The sequence below is a fragment of the Netta rufina genome (genome assembly GCF_964035555.1).
Source record: "Netta rufina genome assembly, chromosome: 13".
NCBI classification, from domain to species: Eukaryota; Metazoa; Chordata; class Aves; order Anseriformes; family Anatidae; genus Netta; species Netta rufina.
In genome coordinates, this window is record NC_140136.1 from 10,983,013 (window position 1) to 10,989,379 (window position 6,367).

Sequence of the window (6,367 nt, forward strand, 5' to 3'; positions counted from 1 at the left end):
CGGCGGCGCCACGGGAGGCGGCGGGGCCGGGGCCGGGCCCGCCTCACCTCGCCCCGCGCCTCCCCACAGGCGGGGCCCGGGTGTCGGAGCCGGCCGCGACCGCTCGAGGTCCCCCCAGAGCCACCCGGGTGTTTCAGCGAGGCTGTTTTCAGCCGAGGCTACCGACCCGGGGAAGGCTGTGGGGAAAGGGAGAAAAGGCTGCAGTGTCGTCTGTCCAGATCGACGGGCTGAAATGCCGCTTGGTGTCTTTGGCAACTAATCAAGCTAAAAAAGAGTCAAACGCTTAACATAATAGCCACTCAGCTACATCCTGCAAACATCCTATGCACCAGATAAGACCTGTTATCAAAATACCTTTGGTCTAAGGGCTAGGAAAAGGATAGCAAAAGCTCCATGACACGGAACTGCCTAAAATGAAGGTGCAAAGCAAGCTCCCTGAATCCAGATGAACAAAGGAGATAGGGATTTTATCAAATTGCAGTTTGGAGCCGATAAACAGCCAAATCTGTTTGACCACGTTGCTTTTAAGAGCACTGGAATACATGTAGGCTCCCCAGGGACGTAGTCATGGCACCAAGCCTGTCGGAGTTTAAGAAGCATTTGGACTATGCTCTCAGTCATACGGTCTGAATTTTAGGGTACACCTGTGTGGAGCCAGGAGCTGGACTCGATGATCCTCGTGGATCCCTTCCAGTACAGGATATTCTATGATTCTATTAAAAAGAACATGCAACAGGAATCAGTGCAGTAGTTTTTGGGTTCAAAGTCCCAGAGCAAAGAACTATCCCTTTTACAGATACCCATTTACAGGTATCTGCATCTCTTTGGGGAGGTTTGTATAAAGAGGAAAGCTTTTACTAAACATATTTTATATAAAGACCACATAAGAACAAATAAGTATCCATCGATAACAATCTCAGTGCTGAAACTATAAATTTTAAGTTTGTCTTTTCCCAGTGTTACCCATCAGAAACCCAAATGTCAGTTTTGATTCATTTGATTTCTCAACCTTGCAGTTTTTCTTAATACTGAGATTTGCTAGAACCTCAACATACTATAAAAAAAAAAAAGTGTTGCATTCCATTTATCTGGAACTTTTGCAAACAAGGATCACCAGTTTCTTGAAATCCTTGAAAATAAATCACAATGCAGGCTTGGGAGACTCCTGCACTTAACAGATAAGACATCTGCAAGTTTAGTGGTGTACTCTCTAATCCAGCCTTTGTGTTTGTATACACAGAACTGGTTTCTTTCAAAGTCAAACTACCTGAGTTTCATGTGGTTTCAGGTTTCCACAGGAAATATTTACACAATTCTATGCAAATAGGGATTATTCGGTTTTATTTGGGTCTCTAATTCACTTAAAAACAATACAATAGAAGTCACAGACATTTATCTGCATGCGTTATCTTTTCTCATCATTAGTAATTAGTAAGCAGTTATGTAGAACATATAGTAGAAAAATAAGTTGTTAGCGCAGCTGTTGTTTCTCTTTGTTTAGGAAATAATTGTCCATGAATAGTCAAGTCTCTGTGACTTTGATTCAACACACATGCTTAAATAAACCCTTTTTGAACAATGTTAACAGAAAATCTTTTGCTTGTCTTGTCTGTTATGTTCAAAGTGATGGGGTAATCAAATCTTGAAGTGCTTTTTTCCCCCGTTAAGTCTCTTATCAGATTAGAATTACTTTTGTATCACAGTGGTATTGCCTTGTCCATAGTAAACTCTATCTCCTATTTACAATTGTTACACCTAGTGAAAATTGCTTTCTGTAGCTGTTTAACCAGACAATGATTCCAACGTCTTTTGATAATGGTAATAAAACTAAAACACTTGGAACTCCAGATAGTTTGTGTTTGAATACATTTTTTACAATGTGAAATAAAGAAAAAAACAACACAGCATTTTAAAATGAAAGCTCAAATACTTGTCAGTACATATGAAACTGAAACAGGGCCCCAAAACCATACATGGACTTCAGGCATTAGTTTTCAATACATTTTCAACATCTGGTTTTGAATTAGTGCATCAAGGTGGTAAAAAAAGCAGCATAATCTATATACAAAAGAAGGAAACAAAAATTTGATTCATTCACAAGTTTTAAAAGCATTTTAAAGAAAAAAATATATATAAGAACAAAAAGTATAACATACAATAATACACTAACATTTTATTATCAAAAACACAACGAAGGAGACAAACATGACTTAACCCCTTACTTATCTTGGGTTCAATGGGAATTTTCATCTTAATATTCTTCCTAACAACACGTGGTTACAGTATCAGTTGAGGAAACACAAGTGGAGTACAGACCCTGAGGCACTGTTTAAGCCAAAGTGCTCATTTTCATTTTCTAAACAATGAACAAAGAAAGAGATAATGCCTATGGTCCTTAAGTACACAGATTTTTATCTATGGGTTTCAGTTAAACGCAAAGCATTACTGAAACAAGTGATGATTTTGCCCATGTCTGGCTTTACATTCTTAAATCCCACTGAAACTGCATCACCCTGAAACTGCAATGTCTTGTTTCAAATATAGTCTTGTAGTAGAATAGGCAAAGCATACTAGTTATTCAATACTAAATTGGAGATTTTTTTCAGTGATCATAAAGCTCCAGTTAACTGTGCAACACAGTTAACTTAAAGAAACACTGAAATGCTGCATCTGTAGCCAAACATATTATTACTATAGTCATCCAAAGGCTTTCTACTGAGTTTGTGTAGCACTTTTTACACCATTTGGTATTACTCAGTAAATTTCTTGTTTAGGAAACCTTCTGGCACTACTTGCTTGCAATTCCTGTCTGGTCACTTTTCAATTCATCTGTCATAAAATGCAGAAGGATTTCTTTTGTTTACGAGAAGACCTCCCATTCTTTAGTCTCAATGCTTTCTGATTAAAAAAAAACCTCCTACATCTTGTAAACTTTTAACAGCCTTAAAGGAGACTCACAACACTATTGATATTGTGCCCCCACGACCCATTTTGGCCATTCTTTTTTTTTTTTTAATTTATTTTATTTTTTTCTCCAATATATATTTGTAGACCGTTAGGAAAGAAAAGGAGAGAAAAAAATAAACTATGAACCCTTTTCCTCTCTCCTCACCTAAAACTTCTCTATGGTAACCAGACATTTCCTCATTAAAGAACTGCAATCTTCAGAAATAAAAGATGACAACTAGCTGGCAGCTGAACTCACCAACTGTAAAGTTACAGCTTGTCAGGGATGCTGACAAAATCTTCTCTTTTCTCTCAGAATCAAAGTTTAATAATCAAAGCCAACAACAACTGGAGGAGAAATAAGTAACTATGTGTCTTGTCAAGAATTCAAGTATGTACCTTGAAAAACAGCATTCATTTGATGCATACTTCTCTCTTCATACAGTTCTGATGTGCTTTTGCTGATAAGCCTCTGTGCCTGTCTGGAATAAAACATGTCTTTGAAGCACCTGTTACCATCCCATAGCCACAATGTCTATAGTCAAAAAAATAAACATTGGCTTCTCACAGAGGAGCACCTGTCCTAACTAAGTAAAACCAGATTTGAATCTTCCAAGTCCCAACAGGAAATTAATTTCCCAAAGCAAGACTATTTTATACTGGCCAAAGAGAAGAATGAAGACTGGAATTTCCTATGCCCACGTATTTTTTCAGGATGGGGGAGGGCAAGAAGGACAGGACTGACTGAGAAAGCAGTTATGCATACAAAACAGAAACATGCCATATAATGTGTATGAGTACACATGTATCATACATACTATCATGTGTCTGTGGTAAGGCCACCCAAATTCTAGTCCCTCTTACCTTGACTTTTGTGGGACAATTTTTGGGACAACTCAAGCTCTGCTATTCTGTGCCTATTTTCAGTGCGGTCATTGTATGCATCACCTGGCAGGTTTATCTGTGAAAATGCACAAGTCTGATAACACAGAGTTCTGTAAAACAAAGAAGAGAGATTTGATGCAGAGATAAGATTCCTTGCTTTGAATTTCAGTATTTTAGCCACAACATTCTGATTTTCATTGGATGCAAATCCTTAAACGTCTGATAAGAGATGTTTTCTCAGATATAGTGCAATGTCCTGTGCACCTGGTCACGGAATTTACTGTCTCCTGAAGTTAAGGATATCAACCAAACATCTGCATCTGTACATGCCTTTTTCTGAGCGCATGAGCTCCCAGTTCCTAGCCTGTTATTACTTGATCTTTACAATGCAGGAAACCAAACCCTGATTAATACAATTGTGAGAAACTGAGAAAGTCTGTGGTATGAACCCACCTCAATATAGGAATTCTAACAGCAACCAAAAAGCTACTGGAGACAAGATGTTTAACCAACTGGTTAGAAGAACAAGAGCATGTTTTCTAAGGGTAAATCAGTTTTTGGAATGTTCTAAGCTGCAATTTACATTCCAGGGTCATGGAGCACTCCTACCCCGTCATTACATAGCTCAGTCCTAGCTACCGAGACCATGCAATCAACATGTCTTCTCCAAAAAAGCATATTCACTAAGAAGGAGCACTCTGTAGGCAGACAAAACCTATTGCAACTTACTTAAAAAACAGGAGATCAACCCTAACACAGTTGTGATGAAGTAACCTTTATCAAAGCAAGGGAAAGGCACAGTCTAATCTGGCAGTTCTGAGAGTGTTGGAAGATATTCTCAGGACACTCAGCATGGGGGAGGAAGCCTGTTAGAGCTATCTCAGACTCTTGAATTTGCTGGAGAGGTTTGCTGTGTGTACCACAGCTGACTTTGCTTCAATCAAAGTAGCCACCAGCCACTGAGAAAAGCTGCAGTTTATATGCAAGATATGCTAAAAGTAAATTATATTTGGTATCGTTCTCTGCAGAAACTTAAGCAAATTTGTGCTCTGCACACACCATAATAATAGCCACTTGTCCTGTTGTTAACCGCCTGACCCTTTTGCCAGGCTAACAAGCCCTTATGACTTTTTTTTTTGGAGTAATAGCCGTACCCTTTCAATTAGGTCCAGTTTCAATAAATGCAGTGAAAGCGGTGCAAACTTCTGAGATGGTTGCATTACTACTAGCTTTGACTGCCAGATTGTACAAGCATAGCCTATGCTGACAAATTGCTTATTTATCTCTCATTGATACTAACTTAAACTACGTATTGTATGGGAGATTTACAGTGATTTTGCAAAGTTCAATTTTTCAAATACTTTTTGAAGGTCAATATATTTTCTAATAGAAAAAATAATTTAAAACACTTTATAACCTCCAAAGAGAAACTGAAGGAAGTTGAACTACTCCATTTTTACCTATTTCTACTTGTTTTTAATTATTACTTATTATTTTTATTATTTCTTCTTGCATCATTTCTCCTTACATCCTTTGATGTGTTCATCCAGTACCTTTATCACTACTGAAAAAAAGGAAAAGGTACTGGGGTGAGAGTGAACATAATCTGGAAGAACAAAATTTAACTGACTTCAAGAGAGGCGACATCAGATCCTTGGGTCCCAGTTTCTGAGTTGCTGACTCCAGCGTTCTTCCTTAAAACCATGCAGGAGACACAGCTTAACCAGACCACTCTGCATAACTCTCTGGAGACACCCTGGTTTTCAAATAAAGTTTCAGTTAAGGATGTAATTCCAAAGACATTTTTCGTTGATAAAGTTATCTTTGCAGATTTTTTCCTGACTCCTGAAGATTACCACAACACTGTGCTGATCAGAAAGATGAAAAACTGAGAAGGAAGGGGGATAAGATATGTTCAGTAATAAGCTTTAAGTATTTTGCCTTTAAGTGCTAAAAGCCCACATAACTCGGAAGGTTAGACCTGGGTAGTGTCAGCAACCAATATTGGCCATTTCCTTACTTGAGCATCCAGTACAAACATTTGCAGAGCCGGTTGCTCAATGGAAGATTTCGGAGACACGCTCTTTTCCCTGCGAACACCACACATTTTTGCAGTTCTGAGGTTGATTCCCCAGCGGTTTCCCAGCTTCGAGGCCAGCCCTGCCTCTCCCCCAGGTCACCGCTGCCCTTACCGGGGCCGGGACCCAGGGCCCTGCCACCTCCCCCTGGGGTTTGGGGTTCCTCCCGACCAAGGAGTGCTCCGGCCTCCCGGGGCCAGCTCCGCTGCTGTGGGGCCGAGCCCGCGCTGAGGGGCCAGCTCGCTGAGGCGACCCCCGCGCCCGGGAGGGCTCCGTGTGTGTGTGGACACGGCACATGGCGGACCCCCCGGGGGCTGCCGCCTGGCCCGGCGGTGAGGGGAGACCGAGGGGAAGCGGCGTGAGGCGAGCGGTGCCTTCGAGGCTCCCGGCCAGCCTCCGCCACGCTCCAGAGGAGCGCGGAGAACAGCCGGAGGGGCCGGGGAGGAGCGCGGCGGAGG